The sequence below is a fragment of the Dasypus novemcinctus genome, chromosome 6 (genome assembly GCF_030445035.2).
Source record: "Dasypus novemcinctus isolate mDasNov1 chromosome 6, mDasNov1.1.hap2, whole genome shotgun sequence".
NCBI lineage: Eukaryota > Metazoa > Chordata > Mammalia > Cingulata > Dasypodidae > Dasypus > Dasypus novemcinctus.
This window is the reverse complement of record NC_080678.1, coordinates 90638587-90661439: the sequence shown is the minus strand read 5'-3', so window position 1 is coordinate 90661439 and position 22853 is coordinate 90638587. Positions and strand designations below refer to the sequence as shown.

The following is a 22853-nucleotide window of genomic DNA, read 5'->3' as shown; positions in this document are numbered from 1 at the left end:
CTACCTGGTTTGATATCTCAGCCTCCAGCCCACCCAGAAATTCAGCATCACACATCATCACTTGGCAAATGTCATCTGTAACCTTGGTTATTCTTCTTGTTGCTTTATTACTGCTGCTGTATCTTAGGGTTCAAGTCCTGCTCTTGGTAAAAGGGCAGGCTCAGCAGGACAAAGAGCAACAATAGCTCATGCCACAGTATAAGGCCCACAAAGCTGGATGAATCACAAGAGTGTTTGGGGGAAGCAGCACATTTGAAGGAGCAAATATGAATCCTGGCCACGGATGGATATTTAAGGTTAAGAAGTTTTTCCAAGAGTAAAATCTAAGGGACGATTCAGGACCATAAAAAATGAATGTCTGGGTCAGAGCCAAGAAATGGGGGAACAGGTCTAGAGTAAAGAATGAATGGCTTAAACATTTCAAGACAAAAGCCATGAAGTAAATAGAAGAATCGTGATCGGATTTGTAGGATTGAAGAGCTTGTGCATATCAGCACAGAAGCAATAACAAATTAAGTCTATAACAGGGAACAGGCCAAGGCTCATGAATATTAGAGGCTACTTCAAAGTTCATATGCTAATGTATTTTATAGGATCCTGAATATGATAAATATTTCCATCTCCATCTCCATGCTTTCCTGCCTATGGCTTAGCTACAAATGACATACTTTCAAACCACTTTTGAAATGCCACTGCATTAAACTTAGAATGCTAAATAAACAGCATGGCAATACGGTTCAAATTCTCATCTGGAAAACTCAAATATGACTCTCTAATCAGAATCCAAAACAATTAAGAAAAAAACCACAATTAATTATTTATGGTTTTAAATTTTTAGCTGAGTTTTGACAGACCTCCCTCCTTCAGCCATCTGGGCTTATCTCACTCATGCACCTCTGACAGGCATCCTGATCTCCAGATAATAGGTCTAAAAGTTTGCTTGAAGTAATCCCTCTCATATGCCATACATCCTTAGAATAAAAATTATAATTTTAAAAAGCAAAACACAAAACAGACCATGTGACATTTTTTTTGGTTACATTTTATATGAAGGTTCATATTAAAAGCATGAAAGAGGTATTTACTCATGCTATTTCTTTGCTTAATTTCCAGGTATGATCTATTTATTCTATATCAGCTCAATTCACTTTTAAATAAGAGCAAGAGTTAAACCTCTGTACTATATCTGACATTTCAGGCAGGAGAACTTCCATTCTACTAGAAGCTATCTAATAAATGTTAACTTGCAAAATAATGCATACATAAGATGAACATCCATGTCTAGAAGAACCAGGCTGCCAAAACTGGTTGTATAAGAATACAGAAATGAATATCCCATGCCCATGGATTGTGAGGCTGAACAATATTAAAAAGGTAATACAATAAAACTTATTTTCAGATTCGCAAAATACATATTTTTAAAAATCAGCTGATTTCTTTGCAGAAATTGACAAGCTGATCCTAAAATTCAGAGAGAAATTCAAGGGACCAAGAATAGCCTAAATAATCCAACGTTGGAGAACACATACTTCCCAATATCAACACTCATTACAAAGCAACAGTAATCAAGACTATGCAGAACTGGCACAAAAAAGAGACGCAGATCAACGGAACAGAATGGAGAGTCCAGAAATGAACTTACAAACAGGCAGAACTCATTTTATTGCACTTTGCAGATATGGTGTTTTTTTTTTCAAATTGAAGGTTTGTGGCAACCCTCTGTCGATCAAGTCTACTGGTGCCATTTTTCCAACAGCATGTGCTCAGTTCATGTGTGTCATATTTTGATAATTCTTGCAATATTTCAAACCTTTTCATTATTATTTTATACGTTATGGTGATCTGTGATCTTTAATTTTACGACCGTAATTGTGCTGGGTCACCACAATCCATGTCCATCTAAAATGGAGAATTTAACTGATAAATGTGTATGTTCTGACTCCTCCACCAAAAGATACTCTCTCTCTCTCCTTAGGTCTCACTATACCCTGAGACACAATAATTTTGAAATTGGGCCAATTAATAACAATGGCCTCTAAATGTTCAAGTGAAAGGGAAGAGTTGGTCACATGTCTCACTTGACATCAAAAGCTAGAAATGATTAAACTTTGTTGAGGAGGGTATATTGAATGCCAAGAGAAGCTGAAAGCAGGCTTCTTGTGCCAAACAGTTAGCCAAAATATGAATGCAAAGGAAAGGTTCTTGAAGGAAACTAAAAGTGTTACTCCCAGTGAACACAAGAATGATTAAAAAAAAAAAAAAAAAAAGATTTCAGCCTTATTGCTGATATGGAGAAAGTTTTTGTGGTCCAGGTACAAGATCAAACCAACCACAACATTCCTTAAAATAAAGCCTAATCCAGAGAGTAAGGCCCTAGCTATCATAAATTCTATGAAAGTTGAAAGAGGTGAGAAAGCTGCAGGAAAAAAGTTTGAAGCTAGGAGGCTGGTTCACGAGGTTTAAGGAAAGAAGTCATCTCCATAACAAAAGTGCAAGGTGAAGCAGCAAGTGCTGATGGAGAAGCTGCAGCAAGTTATCCAGAAGATCTAAAATATAACAGATGAAGGGGGCTACACTAAACAACAATGTAGAAGTAACAGTCTTCTGTTGGAAGAAGATGTCATCTGGGACATTTTTAGCTGTAGAGGAAAAGTCAATGCCTGGCTTCAAAGTTTCAAAGGACAGGCTGACTCTTGTTAGGGGCTAAGGCAGCTGGTGATTTTACGTTGAAGACAATGCTCATTTAACCTTCTGAAAATCCCAAGGCCCTTAAGAATGACATTCATGATTCATGAGAGGAGGTCAAAATATCAATATGAATAGGAGTTTGGAAGAAGTTGATTCCAAACCTCATGGATGACTTTGACGGGTCCACTGGAGGAAGTAACTGCAGATGTGGGTAGAAACAGTAAGAGAACTACAATTGGCAGTGCAGTCTAAAGATGTGACTGGATTGCTTCAATCTCATAATAAAACTTTAATAGATGAAGAGTTGCTTCTTATGGAGGAGCAAAGAAAATGGTTTCCTGAGATGGAATCTACTCTGGATGAAGATGCTTGACTATTGTTGAAATGACAACAAAGGATTTAGTATATTAAATTAACTTAGTTGCTAAAGTATCAGCAGAGTTTTTGAGAGGATAGACTCCAATTTTGTGAAAGAGTTAATCAATGTGGCAAACTTCATTGTTGTCTTATTTTAAATTGCCATAGCAATCCCAATCTCCAGTGACCACCACCCTCAGCAGTCAGCAGTCATCAACACCAAGGCAAGACCCTTCATCAGCAAAAAACATTACGACTCACTGAAGGTTCAATGATGGTTAGCATTTTTTAATCAATAAACTATTTTTAATAGGTGTGCACATTTTTTAGACAATGCTATTTGCACTTAATAAGACTACAGTATAGTATAAACATAGCTTTTAAAAATTTTTTATTGTCTTATTTTTAAAGATACATAGATCACACAAAATGTTACATTAAAAAATTTAAGAGGTTCCCATATACCCTACTCTCCCCCACCCCCACCACTCCTCCCACATCAACAACCTCTTTCATCAGTGTGGCACATTCATTGCATTTGATGAATACATTTTGGAGCTTTTAAATGCCCTGGGAAGCCAAAAAACTCAGACTCAGTTTATTCTGATATTTACTTTATTGGGGTGGTTTGGAACCAAATCTGCATTATCTCCAAGGTATGCCTGTATCTAAGATAAACTGATTTTGACAAGGGTGCCAAGACCACTCAAAGGGAGAATAGTGTTTTCAAGAAATGGAGCTGGAACAACTGGACTTCCGTATGTACAAGAACGAAGCTGGACCTTTACTTAACACCATATACAAAATATAACTCAAAATAGATAAAAAAACCTAAATGTAAGAGGAAAAATTATAAAACTCTCAGAAGGAAACACAGATGTAAGTATTTATGACCTTGGACTTCATTCTTAGATATAATACCAAAAGCACAAGCAACAAAAAAAAGTAGATAAACTAGACATAATGAAAATTTCAAACTTTTGTGTTTCATAGAACACCACCTAGAAAGTAAAAAGACAACAGAATGGGAGAAAACATTTGTCAATATATATCTGATAAGGGACTTATAAAGGACTCTTACAAGTAAATGATTAAAAAGACAACCCAATTTTATAAATGGTCAAAGGATCTGAATAGACATTTTTCCAAGGAAGATGTACCCATAACCAATAAACACATGTAAAGAAGCTCAACATCATTAACTGTCAAGACATGCAAATCAAAACACAATAAGATACTACTTTAATTATCACTGTAATTAAAAATGGGTAACAAGCATTGGCAAGGATGTGGAGAAATCAGAACCATCATTCACTGCCAGTGGGACTGCAGAATGGTGCAGTTACTTGGGGAAAGTCTAGCCGTTTCTCAAAATGTTAAATATACTTATCATATGACCCAGTTATTCTATTCCACTTCTAGGTATATACCCAAGAAAAATGAAAACATATAGCCATACAAAAATTTGTATGTAATGTTATCACAGCACTATTCATAACTACCCCAGATGGTGAAAAAAGCCAGTTACAAAAGACTGTATCATAACGTGTGACTACATTTTTATGAAATGTCCAGAATAGGCAAATCTATAGAGACAAAAAGTAGACTAGTGGTTGCCAAGGGTTGGGGGGATGGTGGAGGTTGGGAAACGATGGCTAAACAGTAATGAAAATGTTCTAAAATTTATTGTGGTGATGGGTGCACAACTCTTGACTATACTAAGAACCACTGAAGAGGATATTTTAAATGGGGGAGTTATATGGTATATGAATAGACAGCTTAATAACACTGTTTTAAAAAGATGGAAAGAAGTACAGAGTGGATTATATAGAGGAAGTTTCCTTTTTTCTTTGCATTGCCATCATAATTTACTCAGATGACATGGAGAAAACCATCATCGCCTTGCCACCCTATGGTTTTAGAAAAGTACAATAGCAGAAACAGGAAGCAGCAATCAGAAACTAAGTTCAAGTCCTGACTATTGAATACTGTATTATGTTGGTCAAACTGATGAAGTTCAAAGATCCTCTGTTTCCTTGTCTATAAAACAGAAGGGTTATAATCTCTCCTCGGTTCACAGGTTATTGTGAAGAACAAATAAGAAGGGGAACAAGTACAGGAATGTAAGGTTTCTTACCCACAGCACATTTCCCCAGCTGGCTTTCTCAGGCACTTGCAGTGACATCTCTCACATCACAGAGGTTGGTGTGTTTGTTTTGTCTCTCTTTCTAGTCCTATTTTCTGTGCCCTTATGCCTCTGTGTGGGACTTCAGATCCTTTCTGACATCTATTAGAACCTCTAGGCAGCTTGCCTGAGGGGAAGCGAAGTTGACAAGGCTCTCCGTGTAAGGAAAGAAGCAGGAAGGCCCAATCCCATGGCCAACCAGAGCCTCTCTTCTTCTATGTGACTGAACAAGCATCTGCTTTATGTGCTTTCCAGATGGCCGACACAAACGAGGGATTCTGCTTGTTCCCCATGACAATGCTGTGGGGAAAAACAGACTACAGAGTGACAGTCAAAAGACAGAGATACAGCCTCTGGGGACCCCTGAGCACCCCGCCCTCCCCACTGTGGATCTCAGCATTGTGTCTGGCACCGCTATATGGCACCACAATAGCTTTAAGTGAAGCCTGTCTTCATCAGAAGTAGCTTTTATATAAAAATGTGCTTAAGCAGTGAGAAGACACAAAAAAGGAAAGAAGCAGAAAGAAAAGCGAAGAGACCAGTTGCAGTTTTAGAGCATGAATGATGGAGGCTTGAATGAAAGCAATGGGCATGGAAAGGAGAGAGAGAAGCAATCTGAAAAGACGACTAGTGAGGCCGCAAACCGCCTCCTTGTCTCCTTGCTTCTGGCAGTGCCCTTCACAGGATGGGGGATGCATGGGAGGAACACGGTTGGGAAAGGAAGCGCAGGAGCCGGCCGGGCACACCAAGCTGGCCTTGCCTGTGGGAAATCCAAGATCTGTTCCTAGTGCCACAGTTTAATGCCTGAATCCAAGAGGATGGAATCCACTTCCCAAGGAAAACTGGTCTACGTCATTAGGTGCTAGAAATAAAGGATAAAACTCAACAATATAGAATTTTAAAACCTCTTAGAAAACAGCAACAGAGAAACCCTAACTTAAAAAAACACCATTTCACATCAAAATTTAGCATTTTACTCACAGGGCAAAACTCTTAGTTTTAGTTCAACTAAAAATTAAAATAAATCCATTATCACTGCTATTATTTAATATAGGTTTAGATTTTTCTGCTAATTTAGAATAAGACAAAAATAGAGAACTTTATATATGGTAAAGAACTGACAAGGACCAAAGAATTTTCTAAGAACTACTGGAATCAGTTAAAAATGTAAACATTTGTATAAAGTCAGTAATGCCTTCTAATGTAAAATAAATATATTAAAGTCAACAATATTCCTGTACATCAATAAAACAAAAACATAAAATAATTAGGTATAAATGATATAATGCCTATTAAAGAACTCTATGAAAAACATGATATTTCATTCAATGATCTTAAAGCATATTTGAATACTATAAGAAAAAGCCTGTTCTCACCAAATCAAAAGCATGTATTTACTGCAATTCCAATCAAAGACTGACCAAGATTTTTTTTTTACTTGACAAAAGGGTTCTAAAGTTATGCATAGGAATAAATGCGATGATCAAATAAAATATTGTGAGAGAAACAAGGAGATTAGTTCTATGAAATGTTAAAATACTACAAGGCAATTATCATAAAAAGGAAGATACTGCTGCAAGACTGAAAAGACAGCTCAGGAACTGATGGAATTATACAGAAGACTATCATAGCTGATAAAAGCAGCAGCACAAAAATATAGGAAAGGGACATGTGATTCAATAGATGATGTTGGGATAATTCGTTAACAATTGGAAAAGGGGAAAAAGTCAATTTAGACCCTTCAATTCAGTGGAATAACTTCTGATAGATATAAAACTTAAGTGTAAAAAATAACATGCAGAAAAATAGAATAAAGAGGTATTGTAAATGAATATATCTAAAAACTAAGGGAAAATGACTTCCTAAGCCTAGAATTAACAGGGAAAAAAACCATAAAATGATCTACAGGTATAACTCTATAATTAAAAGCAAAAATGAATAAATGAATAGGCAAACAACAGACTGGAAAATATTTACAGCATAGAGGACAGAAAGTTACTACCTTTTAAATATAAGAAGTCAATATAAACAGATTTGAAAAACATTAAAATCCCCATAGATAAATGGACAAAGTATAGGAACAGTCACTTCACAAATGAGGAAACAGAGCTTGTAAACTAAAGTACAGATCATCACTAGTATTTTAACAGTCAAGGCAAGGCAAATGAGAATAGCTCATGGAACCATATTTTTTCCTCTATAAAATTCTACAAAAATATGCTGAAACCCATGATAGCCCAAGATGTGCTCAGCTTGTGTTCTCTTGGTTCCTCTAGGAAACTGCTGAGCAATGGGGTTCAAAAACCATGAACCTGAGAAAACACGCAAAACTCTACGAGCACAAAGATGCTTAATATAACATTATTTACAACACGGGAATATATAAAGTAACCTTAATTTCCCAAAATCTACCAGGAAATTGTGGTACTGGTAAATCAAAGGTCACTATAAGCAATAGAGGGTGTGATAAAAAGTAGGCAATACAAATTATAAACACATTATAACTTTGCGAATATCTATACAAGTAAAAATCTTAGAAGAAAATTCATAAACATGCTAATAGCAGTTTAATGATGTGGCATTATAAATGGTTTTTCATTTCTCTATTTCCCAAATACTGAGTAATGACATTAGATTACTTTTATCGTTTGAAAGAGCTAAAATAAAAAGATGACGTCATTCCATAAAGATTGGCAATGGTAAAAATTTTATTTTATCAATGAATATATTCAACCATAAGAGGCAGTCTCACTTTCTGTGACGAATGCGATAAATGTCAAGGAGGGGGATGTGTTCTCCAAACACAGACATTAATGAACCCTGTGGGGTTTTAATTTTTTCAGCATTTCCTCTCATATTTTTTGCAGAGTCCTCTCTTAGAAAACTGTAGAGTGCAAAGTGGGACTATTTTGGCTTTCTTCAGCATCTTTGACTATATCTGACTCTCACTTCAAAGCTACTGCTTTGGGGGGACTGCATTATTCCTATTTTACATACAGTAAAACTTTCATTAATTTTTTCAGGCCATGCTACTTCCAGTTTACACATTTCCAATAAAATGCAGCCTTGACACAGCAGCAGAAACTGAGGCTCAGAAGGAATACAATACTGAACCGCGGCTGACAGTGAGAGGTCAGGACTGGCCCACTGTACATAAATCTGAGCATCTGCCCAGGGCTTACAAGGCTCTCTGTGTGCTTGCGCTGCTTTTTTTCAGTGTGGTAGAACCATATCTGTGGCAGGAAGCATCATCTTTTACAGAGCACAGGAAAGAATAATACACATGGGCTATTAGTCAATGTTTTTTTTTCCTTTTAAAAGAAACCCATTGTTACAAAATAGTGAAAGCCTTCTTTCTACCAGGAGAATGGATTGTTCTCTCTTAATCACAGATTTCTCTGTGTGAAAGAAGCCTACATGCCCAGGACCTTACCGTGATATTAGGCCCTTTTGCTGCATAAACATTATTTACTGTAAAGGTTCCTCAATTTCCTGCTACCAATCATAAAAATTTTACCCATGTCCCCAGTCCTTTAATGAATTATGCAAATTATACAATTCAAAGGAAGAGGAACCCGTTGTCTGGGAAGGCACTTGGCTGTGGGACTCTTTCTCACTGAGAGTGCAGGGGCCTCACTCTTATCAGTCAGCCCCCTCCCTCATATTTGCAACCTCTAAATGCAAATCCAAAAAGATCCTCACATCAGGACAGGAATAGAGCCAGTTTTCCAAGGGAAATGAAAGAGCTTATGTCATTATACATTATAAACAAATGATAAAATTCAACATCAATACTGAATTTTAAAATGTTTTAAGGGTCTCCCATCTTTAAAAAACAACAACATATGCTTTCAATGCTGTTATCCTTTTCCTTTAGAGCCAAACTTTCTGAGCTGTCTACTGTGGTGGTCTCTACTTTCTCGTGCTCCACAACTCAATTCACTGCAGTTGAACTTCTGTTTCCCATTTCACAGAAACTGTTCTCAGTCTTTCCTTATTTATTGACCAGACTTATGAGAAAAGCTCCAAATGAAAGGGACCAAAATAAATACACAAAAAAAATGACATGGAGGAAACAAGAACAATTTTTTAGGCTTATTTTAATTCTTTTAAAATAAGTTAATACTCTCTTAGAGGTAAAGATGATATAAGCATTCACAAAGCCAAAATATGGTGATATGAAAAAGGAAAAGAAAAAGACAAATAAAAATGACAAGCACAATTAGAGATTCAATAGAAAGGTTAAAAAATTAAAATGTGGAAATTGCCCAAAAAATATAAAATAAAAGACAGGAAGAATTGTGGATATAAGAATATCTGCAGACCAATCAAGGGATTTGAACAGCTGACCCACAAGAAGTTCCAAAAGAAAAAAAAAGAAAACAGAGGGGAGGAAATAATCAGAGAAGTGATACAAGAAATTCCCCAAACTGAAAGATACCAGTCCCCAGATTGAAATGACCCAATTAAGCCATTAAACATGTAGCACAACAAATTTTTTTTTTTAAAGTCCACACCAAAGCATATATATTATCATAAAATGCTAGGACACCAAGGACAAAGAAAAATCTTAAAAAGAAAAATTTCTCAGCCAGGGAGGAAAGGTGGACTGGGGGTGACATTACAAAGGCATATAAATATAAATTCAATCAGACTTTTCAACAGCACCACTGGATCCAGACGACAGGGGCATAATGTCTTCAAGACATTTGAACATAGAATTCTGTACCCAAACAAATGAGAAATGAAGAATAATATATTGGGTTATGGGAAAACTCAGAAAACATATCTTGCCATGCACCTTTTTAAAGGAAATACCTGGATGATATGCTCTAGTCAAATAAGACACTAGAATGAATCAAGGAAGAGAAAAGGCACAGGAGGCAGAAAACAGTCATCATCAGTTAGGGGAAGTACAACATGACTTTCCAAGCATGCAGCTGCACAGAAGGTCTAGATGACAAGACATCTCAGCAGTCAAGATGGAATGTCAGGGAAGCAGATTTGGCTCAACAGATATGGTGTCCACCTACCAAATGGGAGGTCCAGGGTTCAAACCCAGGGCCTCCTGACCCATGTGGTGAGCTGACCTGCATGCAGTGCTGCTGCACGCAAGGATGCCGTGCCATGCAGGGGCGCTCCCATGTAAGGGTGCCCCACACACAAGGAATGCGCCCCATAAGGAGAGCTGCCCAGCGCGAAAGAAAGTGCAGCCTGCCCAAGAATGGCACCACACACGGAGAGCTGACACAAGATGACACAACAAAAAGAAACACAGATTCCCGTGCCGATGACAACAGAAGCGGACAAAGAAGAAGACGCAGCAAATAGACACAGAGAACAGACAACCAGGGTGGGGGGGGGGTAGGGAAATAAATAAATAAATCTTTTTTTTTTTAAAAAAGAGTAAGTGTATTAAAAATCATGTGGGGGAAAGTGGACTTGGCCCAGTGGATAGGGCATCCGTCTACCCCATGGGAGGTCCGTGGTTCAAACCCTGGGCCTCCTTGACCCGTGTGGAACTGGCCCATGGGCAGTGCTGATGTGCACAAGGAGTGCTGTGCCATGCAGGGGTGCCCCCACATAGGGGAGCCCCATGCACAAGGAATGTGCCCCATAAGGAGAACCACCCAGCGCGAAAAAGAAAGTTCAGCCTGCCCAGGAGTGGCGCTGCACACACGGAGAGCTGACGCAGCAAAATGACACAACAAAAAGAGACACAGATTCCCATTCCACTGAAAACAATAGAAGTGGACAAAAGAACATGCAGCAAATGGACAGAGAGAACAGACAACTGGGGCGGTGGGGTGGGGGGGAAAGGGGAGAGAAATAAATTTAAAAAAATAAAATAAAAATCATGTGGGGAGTGGATGCAGCTCAAGTGGTTGAGCACCTGCTTCCCACGTACCAGGCCCTAGATTCAATCCCTGGTACTGCCTAAAAAAAAAACATGCAAGTGATGATTTTTCTGTAAACCAATGACTGCTCTATTTAAAAACTGAGTAAATCTAATCAAGCCGAACTTATAACTTAAAACAAAATTGTGGGGAGCAAAAGTAGCTAAGTAGTTGAGCACTGGTCTTCCACATACAAGGTCCCAGGTTCAATCCCTGTTCCCAGTACATCAAACAAACAAACAAAAAACTGTGCAAGTAAAAACATAAGAGCAAGTATTTGCCAAAAACAAAAAACAAAAAAAAACCTACAGAAGAAAAAAAACGTAATAATTTGAACAATATTTCAATAGTGATAATGGTGTAGACATTATAATGATATAAGCAACAGTGTGAAATAACCAAATTGGGAGGATGGGGAGAAAGGAGATGGGGTATAATAGGAAATAACAGATGTCGAATACATGTCAGTTCAGAAAGAATAGTATGAATTTATCATTTGAAAACATGGAGGCAACTATCAGAAGAAACAAACATAAGAGTTATATGCACCTGCCCCTGGAAAGCAGGACAAGGTTGTAGAGAAGCACAGCAAAGGATTACCAAGTTTCATTACAGGACTTTGGGTACCACAATCTCCTATCCACAGTTCTAAAATTCAGAAAATAAAAAGCTTTCTTGACTTATTTAACAGTAAAACCTGACCTTATATGAACTCCTTTGGTGCCAAACCTGATCTTAACTGATATGAGGCTATTTATGGTTTTTACTTATATTACTTAGTGTAAATATTTGTACACTTCCATGTAGAAATATTAATGAGCTTGATTATGGGGTATTACCCCAGACCCCACTGGGGGCATTCAATAATATATGGTATATATGCTGGATTACCTTTGTGAAAACTGAAAATGTGTAAATTCTAAGCTATTTCTGACCCCAAGGTATCTGGATAAGGGAGTATGGACCTGCATATCACTTTTTTAAAAACTAGGCAAACATACTTCTTTTATTTTTATAATTTAAAAAATATTTGAAGAAATAGAGAAAGTATAAAGAGAATAACAGGCAGGAAACTCAAGTGACCTTGAATAAACAGATTAACACCTAGTCCATGAATTTTCTGAAAGTGGCACTGGTTTTGGTCACTATTTAGGTGCTGGGTAAAGAAGCTCTCTTGTCTCATTCTAAAATACAAAAGAAAGGAAAGAAGACCTCACTGGACTCCTCCACTTATTGCCCCATCTATCCTCCTTTTCTAAAATCTGCTGTCAGTACTCACTGTCAATATTTCTTCACTTTCCACAAACATTTCCACTAATTCCAGTGACTCCATGTTGCAAAGCCGAAAGGATGTTTTCCAGCCCTAAGTTATTTGATTCAACATGTTTATTCTCCACATAGACTTGAAATACTGTTCTTTTACCTGACCTGACACATTCTTCTAGTTTTCCTACTGTTCCTCCCTTTCCTGTGTAGATCTGTTTCCTCCACCAAGAAATGGGAATAGTTAAGTTTCCTTAAAGCTCTAGTTTATCCTCTCACCTTCTCACTGTACACTCCCTTTACCTGGTTTCCCCTTTTGATTTCCTTCTCCGTACCTCTGTGCATATTACTCAAAAGAAAATATTGATAAAATAGACTTCATCAAAATTTAAAACTTTTACACTTTAAAGGACACCATTAAGAAAATGAAACGACAATCCATAGACTAGGAGAAAATTTTAACAATCATATATCTGGTAAAGGATTTGTATCTGGAATATATAAAGAACCCTTACAACTCAATAAAACCCAATTTAAAAATGAGCAAAAGATGTAAATAGACATTTTGCCAAAGAAAATATATGGCTGGATAAAAAGATGCAACAAACTAAAACCACAATGAGATACCACTACGTGCCTACTAGAATGGGAATAACCAAAAAGAAAGCCAATACCAACTGTTGGAGATGAAGAGATTGGGACCCTCATGTATTGCTGGTAGGAATGTAAAGTGAAACAAACACTTTGGAAACAGTTTGGCAGTTTCTTAAAAAGTTCAATATATGGTTCCATATGACCCAGCAATTCTAATCCTAAAATTCTACCCAAGACAAATGAAAACATATCCACATAAAGATACGTATGTGAATGTTCATGGCAGCATTATTCATAACTGCCCCAAACTGAAACATTTCAAATGTTCACTAACTGATGACTAGAGAAAGAAGATGTGACATATCCATACCATAGAATACTATTCCACAATTAAAAGGAACAAACCATTGACAGCCACTACGATATGGATGAACCCTGAAAACATTATGAAAAGTCAAAGAAAGAAGCCAGGTCAAAAGACTACAAATTTGATTCCATTTTTAGGAAGTCTCTTGAAAAGGCAAATTCACAGAGACAGAAAGCAGATCAGTGGTTGCCTAGGGTGGGAGTGGGAGTGGGGATATCTGCAAATGGGCATGAGGGAACTTTAGAAAGCAATGGAAATATCTCAAACGGGATAATGATGATAGTTGTACAACTTCATAAATGTACAAAACCACTTAATTTTACACTTAGGAGTAAGTTTAATAGTGTCTAAATTACACCTCCAGGTGCTCGATTAACACAGCCTAGAAGTTCCTGTGTGAATTGGCCCCTGTTATCTATCCAACCTCATTGTGTAACCCTTCCTTCTCCCTCTGCAGTCCAGAAGCACTGGCCTTCTTTCAGTCCCCTCAGACTTCCAGCTCCTTCCCCCAAAGGGCACTTCCATAGGCTGTTCTCTCCCCTGCCATGCTCTTCCTTCCCCTGACGATCTAATCAACTCCTGCTCAGGCAGCTGACCTCAGCTCCAGCATCATCCCTTCCTCAGGGAGGAAATCCCATTTTTATCGGTATCCACAGCACCCACACTAACTATAATCACAGTGGGATTTTACTTTGATTTGGATTCTTTGAATAGTTTTTCCACTACTGAACTGTAAGCTCCCCGAAGGCAAAGACCATATCTCACTTTGCTCATCTTTGTATCTCCTCTCTCTGGCCCAATGCCCATCACGTGGGAGCTACTCAACAAGTGCTGGCTGAATTAATCTCCCTGAGACAGGAGTCAGACCTGGCTGGGTATTTCACTTGGGACTTAATCTATAACCAGAAATGCTCACTATTTCAAATGCTGATCAAGGGTAGGAAACACAAGGCTTGGAAACATTAACAAAAAATTAGTATTTTTCATCCTGATATAATCCATATCAATTGGGAAGAAATCATTGATCTTTAAATATCTGTAGCAGATTAATACTTAGTTTAAAACTGTAATAGTATTCAAATACAGTGAAATGTGATCTAAGTATTTTGAAGTATAACTCTAAAAGACCACAACTGCAAGTTGTTAGGAATTACTGATGAAAGCTCTTTGTGTCAGAGAGAAACTTAAGTTTCACACTTTACAGATGAGAAATTTTAACCTTACAGTGAATTACTACAGTGAATTACTGAAGAAATATTTCCATAGTCAAACAAGGACACAATGCATGCTACCACATTGACAGTGTCACCTCAAAGCCTATTACCTTCCACTCAGGCTCCCCTAAAAGCAAATCACACCTGGGTACTGTCTCATCCCTATGTAGACAACTGCCAGGAACAAATGTAAAGGTCTAAAGATTACCCTGATCCAAAAAGAAACTTGAAGTTTTGGGAATTTCAGGAGAGATGGTGGAATTACACCACAAGGTCTCCATATACCCTCCACAGAGAAAGCACCTGAACAAAGCTCTGTTATGTATCAAGGAGTGGATGGAGTGCAGTGGTTGAGCACGTGCTTCACATGTATGAGGTGCCCAGTTCAATCCCTGGTACATCCTTTAAAAAAAGAACAATAAAATACATATCACAGTGAATGAAATTTTTAAAATACAAGAAAATAGAATAAAGGAGTAAGTACCAGAAAATATATATTTGCAATTGCCAAAAGTGAAGAAAACAAATCATAAAATATACAAACATACCTGACAGACTAGCTGGAGCAGTTTGATATTTAAGAATTCCAAAAAAGGGATTATGTTTGTAAACTTGTCTGTTCCACTGGGTGTGATTCCCTTTGATTATATTAGATTCACCTGAGATGTCTTTGATTAAATTGCCTGTTAAGAGTAGGGTTTTGATTTGACCATGTTAGTAGGCATGACTCAAAGTTGAGTCCCCACCCCCCTGGTGGGCTACATAAACGGACACTCACACAGGAAGATACACAGAAGGCACAGGAAGAGAGAGAGCTCCACAGACACGGCAGAGGAGAGAACTTTGATCCTGGAGCCCTGGAGAGAGATGATGGAAAGAAACAAGCTCTATGTCAACCTAGCTAAGAGGAAGACTGAACCCTCACAGAGATCAGCAACCAATCTGCCTCAACATTTGGCAACTGACTTTTGTGAGAAAACCACCTTGAGTCGGACTCTTTAGGGCCTTGTAACAGTAAGCTTTTACCCCAAATAAATACCCTTTATAGAAGTCAACAGATTTCTGGTACTTGGCATCAGCATACCTTTGGCTGATTAATACAGAATTTGGTACCCAGAAAGGTTGTGTTTTGTAGTTACCAAAAATGCTGGAACGGCTTTATAAACGGGTAAGGGGAATTTTTTTGGAGAATTGTGAGATACTTGATAGAAAAGGCATAGATTGGTTTGGTTTGAAGAGTCTGTTGGTAGTAATATGGAGCCTACTGCACCAACACCCCTTTGCCTGACTAGCTAACATTTACATAGGAAAAAAAAAAGATCGAGTTTCTTATTTTTAAAATCTCCCAAGAAGATTTCAGAGCAAGAAAAGAGGAAATAAAGAGTGAAATCAATATTGAAGAGTAATAAATAAGCAATGCTGAAGATAAGTGGAAAATGAGATGTAATGCATAAAGTTTAAACTGATGATAAATCAAGAAAAACAACAAAAATTTATAGAAATATCACTTACAAATAATGTGTGGTGATGCGGTGGAGACACGGGGGACATGACAACAAATAAACGTTTTCTGCAAATCCTAGCTGTTTTACCAGCAGCATCACATTAAACTCTCAAGGGAGGGCCAGGAGTGCAGATCCTGACTTATTTCCATTTTGCTTATCTCCATTTCACACAGAACACTGAGACCTAGAGAAATTCAGTATCTTACCTGAGGCTGCATAGCCCTGTTTCACTGAATCTCTTCTCACAGAAGGTGTTGACAAAAACTTTTCATATGACAAGACCATGACTGGCTCCTGCCTAACATGAGATTCTAAAGTGCTACCAAATGAATGAGGCATCCCAATTTCGGGGACGTTAAAATGTGAATAAAATGTGCAACTTACACTTTACTAAAATATGATGGCATGTGGCAATTTCCAAGATGAGCCTAAAATATGTAGAACTTGTTTTATTGTGCATTGCTATTAGAAGACAAAGATAAAACTGATTGTGTTGCTGGCTTTGTTATAGTAATGACGAGTTACTATATTATATATGGAAAAAGATAAGTTGTAACTCATATGTGCAATATTAATTTATTTTTGTCCACATGGAGGGACATTTGACTAAAGACATGGATATACTTGTTAAAAACTTAAAACAATAATTTTGCTTTTTCAAAAGTATATCTTTTAAGGCAGTAAGATGTGCCTGAAATTGTTGGGTTCAATTTATGACAGATATTTAACTATCATTTTGAGTTCATTTGCAAATTGATATCATAAGCCATAGAAAAGGATATATTGCATTTTAAAACTAGAGCCCATATCCTTAAATTATTTCACTTTTATTCCAGCAGATATGCGAGGCAGTTTTCCCACATAACCTCACAGGCTGGAGCCAAGAAGAGAGGTAGGTACACTCTTAGTATGCCCAACACTGCCGCATAGCAGGAGGAGAGCACGCAAAAGGTGAGTCCTAAAGGGAAACTGATGGAGCTGATGTTAAAACCCTGTCCAAAAGCAAGAGTGTGGCCAGGAGAGAGGTGACGTACTGCAAATTGAGGGTCAGCACAAATGAGTTTATATGGCTAAGAGACTTCAAAATGAGTCAGGAAGTCATCAGAGGGGTTGTGTCAGCAGGATCTCAAAGACAGCCAAAGTAGATACAACCCCAGGTACTGGTGCTCCTGAGGGCAATGGAGACACCCAGGTCCTATGGTCATGAAAGATGGCTCTGGAGTTAAGTACCTTGCCAGTGGGCCCTACTTTGGAAGTTGTGCTCCTGAGATTGATGGAGTTGGACTCAAATGTCACCTCTCTACCCATGCCTCTTCAGTCACTTACTGAACCTGTGGTTGGTGCTGGGGTTTGTGTATGCTCAGGATACTTGAATCTTTGGACTGTCCATATGCCAGCTGGGCCCTGAGCTCAGCAGCGTTGCAACACTACTCTCTGGTTCATTGGACCTACCCCGTCAGCTAACAGGGAGGTGAGGATGGCCAACCATACCAGGGAACCGAGAGAGTCTACAACTGCAAGCAGGAGAATCCCATCCATCAGCCACGTGGCATGTATGCCCCTTCTCCATTTAGAGGTGGAGTAGACATCACCATCTCAGGATCCTCAGGATGGAGGAATGAAATATGATTAGAGTAGACTTATTGTATCCTACTATAGAATTGTTGTGACTCTAACAATGGAAGAAACTGTATCACTGATGTGGAGAGAGTGGCCACGGGAGTTGCTGAGGGCAGGGAGAAGGTAAAAGAGGTGTGGTATGGGGGCATTTTCAGAACTTGGAGTTGTCCTGAATGATAATGCAGGGACAGATGCTGGACATTATATATCCTGCCATAACCCACTGAATGGACTGGAAGAGAGTGTAAACTATAATGTAAACTATAATCCATGTTGTATAGCAGTGTTCCAAAATGTATTAATCGAATGCAATGAATATGCCACACTGATGAAAGAGCTTGTTGATGTGTGAGGAGTGGGGGGGAGTAAATGGGAACCTCTTCTATTTTTTAATGTAACATTTTGTGCGATCTATGTATCTTTAAAAAAAGGATAAAAAATAAAAAATAAAAAAATAAAAAATTGAGGGTCAGTGAATAGAATTTAAAACCCAAAGAAGCAGAGCAAGAGAGAGATGTCAAGGATGATGATCAAGGAGTGAGATGATGCATGGGCAGAGAGGAGAGCCTATTAGGACAAGGCTCAAGGGCAGTGTGTGTCAGAATCCCACTTTGGCCATTTGTGCCACTGCATCCAGTGCCTACAAGTGGTGGTGAAGTGAGCATGATTACAGGAAAAGGGCCTAGACTAATATCTGGGTTTTCCAGTAGATTTTGAGGAAAGTTAAGGAATAGCCTCAGTGTTCCCTTGCTGACAGGGCAAAGACAAGTATACTGAAAACACTCAGAGGTAAGTAATCAAAGAGAAAGATAATATTCCTTGGAGTTCTCTAAGCATTTCACCTGTGAGAAAGGGGAGTCTAAACTGCCTCTAAGGAGGGAAAATGTCTTCAATTAACTGCAAAAATAGTCTTCATCCTCAAGTTCCTCCATGTGTTCTTGTCCTGCAGATAACAGTATGGTCCTTACGTGGGAAAGTGGGTGTCGGAGTGGTCAAGGCTGAGGCCGCCCACACTCCTCTGTTGACTCTCGTGGTTCCATGACAAAAGCCTCAGAGCACAGACTTTTATTTAAATGTGTCTACTCAGGCCTATAGAAAATACTAATAATAATGACTTAGCTATAAATTTGGTGATAATAACCTAAAATATTAGTATTTAACAAATACACTAAGAAAAATGATCACTGACACTTTTCTGCCTGTTACTCCCCCTCTAGTTAATTTTGGGATCTCATTTTAGAAGGACAAGCCCTTAGCCAGTCAGCCCCTCTCAATGTGAAGTTCACAAACTCTTCTTCTCCTGAAGCACAACTCCTGCCCTGAGCATGTGTGGGGACCCTCCAGGAGAGAGGCAGGAATTCTGCACACTTCCAAAGATATTGTGGGTCAGGCCTGCCAAGGAACTGTTATTAAAAAAAAAGACTGAGCAATCCCCAGGGGGGTGGGGTGGAGAAACGAGCTCATCCTAAAGCAAGTGTCCAGGTCTCATCCCAGGAAAGCGACAACATGGTGCCCTCCACTCACACTCTCCCTCATCCCACCTCCAGGGGCCTCCACCCAGCCCAAAGCTAAGGAGCTGTACACAGAGGTCAAGGCACTTCTTGAAAACCTCTGCAGAACAATAAAATGTCAAGGAATGGACAGCACTGGAAGCAGCAGCTGTGGTGACGACCATCCATTCTCACATGGCGACGATGGCAAGGGCAGAGGATGGGCACTCAGCTCTGCCTCCTGACCAGCAGGCTCCGTGTATGAGTGTGTGTGCGTGCAAATATAGGCAAGTGTACACTCAACTATTACTGGTGTGGCTGGAGCGCACACAGGGAGAAAACAGGAGCAGAATTATAGGGAATCTTCACTTTTTCTGTATTAAGTGAATTTTTACAATTATGGAGTAACACAAATAAAATTTTTCTATTTTGAAGAGATAAAATCTACACTGTTCCAAATGTTCTACAATACAATATTCCAAGGCATAAAGGGAAGGCAATGTGCAGAAAAATCTGTAAAATTTAACAAAGAACTTTCATAATAAAGCCCTGTTTATAACAGATTTTTATCAATTCTTGCCTTTTTAAATCAAATAGATATCCCAAGTGACTGTATCTTCAAAATGAAAAGATGTGGTTTAAAAGTAACAGTTTTCTGGCAATTTTAGTTACTCAGGAGGACTATAAATTTTAGGAAAGGTCTGAATAACTCTGACCTGCTCTAGTCACCTGGAAGTGAGAAGATGGTGGGCACAGCATGCTACCCAACCCGGAGTCCAGGGGGACCCGCCTTAAGCCCCCGGCCAGCCCCCGGCCAGCCACTGCTACCTGCAAGCTGGTGCCAGAACAGAGACGTGCAGGGAAATTCCTGGGCAGCAGGCCGCCCTACACTCTTTATGGATACGAAAATAATTATTCCACATCACCACCCTCTGGGTAGTATCTCCATTTTGCTTAGGCGGACACCGAGAAGAACGAAAGTGAGTTTTTATGGCTAAGAGATCTCAAAGTGAGTTGGAAGGTTATTCCAGACGTTATACACTTAGGCACGTCTCAGCAGAATCTCACTGACTGCCACAGTAAACAGTGCCTCAAACAGCCGGGCTCCTGAGGGCTCTAGAAACATCTGGAAGCTTTAGGAAAGGCTGACAATCTCAGGAATTCGGCACCCTATCAGTGGGCCTTACTTTAGAATATATGCTTCCTAATGTAACAGAGTTAGACTCATTTATAATTTCCCTACACATGGCTCTTCTGCCCCTTTTATGTGAATCTATAATTAGGATTATACCTGTTAAATATATGTCCCAGAGACTTGAATCTGTTCATATGCTGGTTGTGTCCTTATTCTCAGCAGAGTTGCAACATCTACTCTCCAGTTCACAAGACTCACTCAGGACAACTAACAAAAGGATGATGATGGACAATGCTCATCCCAAAAAACAAGAGTATTTACAACTACAAGTAAGATGACAGTTTCATCCATCTGCCCCAGGGGATCTAAGATCCCTCTCAACTGGAAGCAGAGTGGGATCACCATTCCAAAATCCTCAAGACTGAGGAATGAACAAGCCTAAGGGGGAAATGCAACCATGGACTAAAGTAGACTTATTATTCTAACAAAGCTAGAACTTGTATCACTGATATAAAGGCAGTGGCCACCAGAGGTTCTGAGGGGAGGAAGAGGGAAGAATAGAGGGAACATGGGGCATTTTTGGGACATTGGAATTATCCTGCATGACACTGCAATGACTGATATAAGCCATTATACATTTTGTCAAAATCCATAAAATTGTGCAGGGTAAAGTGTAAACTATAATGTAAACTATAGTCCATGGTTAGTAGCAATGCTTCAATACGTGTTCATCTATTGTACCACACTAATGAAAGATGTTAATGGAGGAAAGTGTGGAAGGAGGAGGGGGTGGAGTATATGGGAATCCTCTATATTTTTTGTTAACATTTATGTAATCTAAAGCTTTTTTTAAAAAAATAAACAAAAATTGGCAACAAATAACTCAAGAATACCTTTAAAAGGATGGAGCCAATTCCAGCAGTTTTTTTAAAGCAGAAATGGCAAAGCCAATTCTCAAATTCATATGAAAAGGCAAGAGGCTTCAAAGAGCCAGAAAAATTCTGAAAAAGAAGAACAAAGTGAAAGTCTTACAAGTCCTGATTTTAAAACTTACCTACAAAGCTATTGTAATCAAAACTGTGTGATACTGGCATAAGGATAGATACAGAGACCAAGTGCATAGGGTTTAGAGTCCAAATATAGACCTCATTCAATGTAGAAAGGATAGTTTCTTCAACAAACAGCGCTAGGAATACTGGATTTCTACATGCAAAACAATAAAGATGGACCCCCATCTCAAACCATTGTACAAAAATTAACTCAAACTAGATCAATGACCTAAATATAAGAGCTAACCCCATAAAACTCTTTGAAGAAAACAGGGGAAAATCTTCAGGACCTTTTATTAGACAACAGATTCTTAGATATGACATCAAAAGCATCACAACAAAAGAAAAGAGAGATAAATTGAACTTCATCAAAATTTAAAACTTGTGTGCATCAAAGGGCATTATCAAGAAGGTGAAAAGACAACCTACGGGATGAGAGAAATAGTTACAAATTATAAAACTGTAAGATTTTCATATACAGATATATAAAGAAGTCCAACAACTCAACAACAAAAGACCACATAAGGCTCCTCACTTGGCTGGATAGCGTGATGATATGTGTCTGACATATATTCTAAGCATTCTAGAAAATAACTGGTTTGTATGCTTCAAAAATGTCAATGTCAACAACACAAAGAGAGGATGAGAAGCTATTTCAGATTAAAGGAGACGAAAGAGACATGCCAACGAAATTCAGTTGACTCTGGATTGGATAACGGACTGGGGAGAAAAAAGGAGCAATAAAGGGTACTACTGGGACAACTGGTCAAACTGCAGCATGCAGGGTGAATTAGATAACAATACTGTGTCAATATTAAATCTCCTGATATTGATCATTTTAGTGTGGTTATGTAAGAGAATACCCTTGCTTTTAGAAAACACACATTAAAGTGTCCTCAGGAATTATACACCTTAGTCTTTAATGAACCCCAGAAAAAATGCATTTTTATGACTAGAGAAAGAATAATAAAGCAATGGGCTAAAATGGAAACAACTGGTGAATTTCATTAGATGACATGCAGGAGTTCCTTGTATTATTCTTGCATTTTTTTCTGTAAGTCGGAAATTATATCAAAATACAAGGCACACATAAAGCAAAATACATAATTGAAAAATTGTAAAATATCTGTGGCAGACATGACAGACAAAAGGTTACTACCCTAAACATATAAAGAAGTTGAATAAAATAAATTTTAAAAAACAAAACAATCAAACCCCAAAAGATTAATGGGAAAAGGAAATGTATAGCCAATTCACAACAGAAGTTAATGACACTTTAAAGAAACAAAAAGAACAAACTACAAGTCAACTTAACTAATAATTAAAACAAAGCAGGAGGAGGTATTTTTTGTATAGCAAATGAGCAATTTTCTTTTTTAAAAACACCTGACATTGGCAAGGGTGTCCTAAAATGGCCACTCAACAACCTGCCAGTGGAAGTGTTAACTAGAACCTTTCAGAAAGGCAATTCAGCAATAGGAATCAAGAG

At 38.3% G+C, this 22853-nt stretch overlaps 1 protein-coding gene across 6 annotated transcripts in view; it reads right to left on the bottom strand.

Annotated features, from left to right (window-relative positions):
- The window catches only part of MARCHF8 (membrane associated ring-CH-type finger 8), a 288365-nt gene that overhangs the window by 96176 nt on the left and 169336 nt on the right, over nucleotides 1-22853 (bottom strand). Inside the window, exon 1 of one of the 6 annotated variants that reach the window (XM_071215891.1) lies at nucleotides 5183-5512. The exons of the other annotated variants lie outside the window; for them this stretch is intronic. The gene's annotated coding sequence lies outside the window, so the exon portion shown is untranslated. Of the gene's footprint in view, nucleotides 1-5182; nucleotides 5513-22853 lie in introns of those variants that run through there. 6 annotated transcript variants of the gene reach the window in all.